Raw genomic sequence first — 3,634 nt, 5'->3', positions numbered from 1 at the left:
GAGTTTTTGGTTAATGATTTCACACTTTTAACATATTTTTGCGCTTTTTGGTTAATGATTACTCTGCTTACTGGTTAACCATTTGCCCTTTCGGACTTAGTCTCTGCACATTATTTTCGACTTTTTGGTTAATGATTTCACACTTTTAACATATTTTTGCGCTTTTTGGTTAATGATTTCATACTTTTTACTTACTTTTGCGCCTTTTGGTTAATGATTACTCTGCTTACTGGTTAACCATTTGCCCTTTCGGACTTAGTCTCTGGACATTATTTTCGAGTTTTTGGTTAATGATTTCACACTTTTTACTTACTTTTGCGATTTTTGGTTAATGATTACTCTGCTTACTGGTTAACCATTTGCCCTTTCGGACTTAGTCTCTGGACATTGTTTTCGACATTTTGGTTAATGATTTCACACTTTTAACTTAATTTTGCGATTTTTGGTTAATGATTACTCTGCTTACTGGTTAACCATTTGCCCTTTCGGACTTAGTCTCTGGACATTGTTTTCGACATTTTGGTTAATGATTTCACACTTTTAACTTAATTTTGTGCTTTTTGGTTAATGATTTCATACTTTTTACTTACTTTTGCGATTTTTGGTTAATGATTACTCTGCTTACTGGTTAACCATTTGCCCTTTCGGACTTAGTCTCTGGACATTGTTTTCGACATTTTGGTTAATGATTTCACACTTTTAACTTAATTTTGTGCTTTTTGGTTAATGATTTCATACTTTTTACTTACTTTTGCGATTTTTGGTTAATGATTACTCTGCTTACTGGTTAACCATTTGCCCTTTCGGACTTAGTCTCTGGACATTATTTTTGGGTTTTTGGTTAATGATTTCACACTTTTTACTTACTTTTGCCCTTTTTGGTTACTGATTACTCTGCTTACTGGTTAACCATTTGCCCTTTCGGACTTAGTCTCTGGACATTATTTTCGAGTTTTTGGTTAATGATTTCACACTTTTAACATATTTTTGCGCTTTTTGGTTAATGATTACTCTGCTTACTGGTTAATTATTTGCCCTTTCGGACTTAGTCTCTGCACATTATTTTCGAGTTTTTGGTTAATGATTTCACACTTTTAACATATTTTTGCGCTTTTTGGTTACTGATTTCATACTTTTTACTTACTTTTGCGCCTTTTGGTTAATGATTACTCTGCTTACTGGTTAACCATTTGCCCTTTCGTGACTTAGTCTCTGGACATTATTTTCGAGTTTTTGGTTAATGATTTCACACTTTTTACTTACTTTTGCGATTTTTGGTTAATGATTACTCTGCTTACTGGTTAACCATTTGCCCTTTCGGACTTAGTCTCTGGACATTATTTTCGGGTTTTTGGTTAATGATTTCACACTTTTTACTTACTTTTGCGATTTTTGGTTAATGATTACTCTGCTTACTGGTTAACCATTTGCCCTTTCGGACTTAGTCTCTGGAGATTATTTTCGAGTTTTTGGTTAATGATTTCACACTTTTTACTTACTTTTGCGATTTTTGGTTAATGATTACTCTGCTTACTGGTTAACCATTTGCCCTTTTGGACTTAGTCTCTGGACATTATTTTCGGGTTTTTGGTTAATGATTTCACACTTTTTACTTACTTTTGCGATTTTTGGTTAATGATGACTCTGCTTACTGGTTAACCATTTGCCCTTTCGCACTTAGTCTCTGGAGATTATTTTCGACTTTTTGGTTAATGATTTCACACTTTTAACTTAATTTTGTGCTTTTTGGTTAATGATTTCATACTTTTTACTTACTTTTGCCCTTTTTGGTTAATGATTACTCTGCTTACTGGTTAACCATTTGCCCTTTCGGACTTGGTCTCTGGACATTATTTTCGAGTTTTTGGTTAATGATTTCACACTTTTTACTTACTTTTGCGATTTTTGGTTAATGATTACTCTGCTTACTGGTTAATTATTTGCCCTTTCGGACTTAGTCTCTGCACATTATTTCGAGTTTTTGGTTAATGATTTCACACTTTTAACATATTTTTGCGCTTTTTGGTTACTGATTTCATACTTTTTACTTACTTTTGCGCCTTTTGGTTAATGATTACTCTGCTTACTGGTTAACCATTTGCCCTTTCGGACTTAGTCTCTGCACATTATTTTCGACTTTTTGGTTAATGATTTCACACTTTTAACATATTTTTGCGCTTTTTGGTTAATGATTTCATACTTTTTACTTACTTTTGCGCCTTTTGGTTAATGATTACTCTGCTTACTGGTTAACCATTTGCCCTTTCGGACTTAGTCTCTGGACATTGTTTTCGACATTTTGGTTAATGATTTCACACTTTTAACTTAATTTTGTGCTTTTTGGTTAATGATTTCATACTTTTTACTTACTTTTGCCCTTTTTGGTTAATGATTACTCTGCTTACTGGTTAACCATTTGCCCTTTCGGACTTAGTCTCTGGAGATTATTTTCGAGTTTTTGGTTAATGATTTCACACTTTTTACTTACTTTTGCGATTTTTGGTTAATGATTTCACACTTTTTACTTACTTTTGCGATTTTTGGTTAATGATGACTCTGCTTACTGGTTAACCATTTGCCCTTTCGGACTTAGTCTCTGCACATTATTTTCGAGTTTTTGGTTAATGATTTCACACTTTTTACTTACTTTTGCGATTTTTGGTTAATGATTTCATACTTTTTACTTACTTTTGCGATTTTTGGTTAATGATGACTCTGCTTACTGGTTAATTATTTGTACTTTCGGACTTGGTCTCTGGACATTATTTTCGACTTTTTGGTTAATGATTTCACACTTTTAACATAATTTTGCGCTTTTTGGTTAATGATTACTCTGCTTGCTTGTTACTGATTTCCCCTTTCGGACTTGATCTCTGGCCGTTCTTTTCGACCTTTTTGGATCAGGTTTCCACACTCTGAAATTATTTTGGGCTCACTGATTAGGCGAGATCAAGGGGGCATGCCTGGGCACTTTGGGCTCAGTTTGGGAAGGCGGCGTCCGTGTGCTCCTCCGCCCTTCCCGCACTTGCGGCTAGGTTTGCCAAACTGCGCTGACCCGCAGCCCTGCCTTTTTGCCCACGGCACGGAACGACTCAAGTCTGGCTCCGTTCCAGGCCGTTGCCTCCGGCTGCCCGCCGTCCGGCCGGCCTGGGACGTACCCCGGCTGACGGCGCCGGAGCCCCTCTAGCAGCCACCGGTGCCGCGGGCCAATGGGTCCGGGCGTTCCGGAGCTATCGGTGGGGAAGTGCTCTCCCCTTTTCCTGACGCCGTTCGCCCGAGCAGAGGTGCAGCCTGACGGGACTGCTGTCGCCTTCCGCGGCGCACCGGCCCCTTTCACCTGCCGTCGACCGCGCGGAGCTCGGACCTTCCTCCCCGAAGTTATGGCCCCGGCGCCGGAGGGTTCCCGGGGCCGGGCATTCAGCGGGGTGAGTCTTCACCTTCCCGGTCAGCCTGCGGGGTCGGTGCGCCGGCACTCGACGCGGGAGGGTCCCCTCTTTCCGTAGAGCCCCGCCCGGTGCCGATCGGCCGGCGGATTGCGGAGCGAACCGCGCCTGACCGACGGGCCTCGGAAACCCGTTGCAGTCGACGGGGGGGAACCGGACAGCGGGACGAGGTGCCGATTCCACCCGCAGAT

Source organism: Heterodontus francisci, unplaced genomic scaffold (genome assembly GCF_036365525.1).
Source record: "Heterodontus francisci isolate sHetFra1 unplaced genomic scaffold, sHetFra1.hap1 HAP1_SCAFFOLD_1179, whole genome shotgun sequence".
Classification (NCBI taxonomy): Eukaryota; Metazoa; Chordata; class Chondrichthyes; order Heterodontiformes; family Heterodontidae; genus Heterodontus; species Heterodontus francisci.
Note: the sequence above shows the minus strand (reverse complement) of the source record.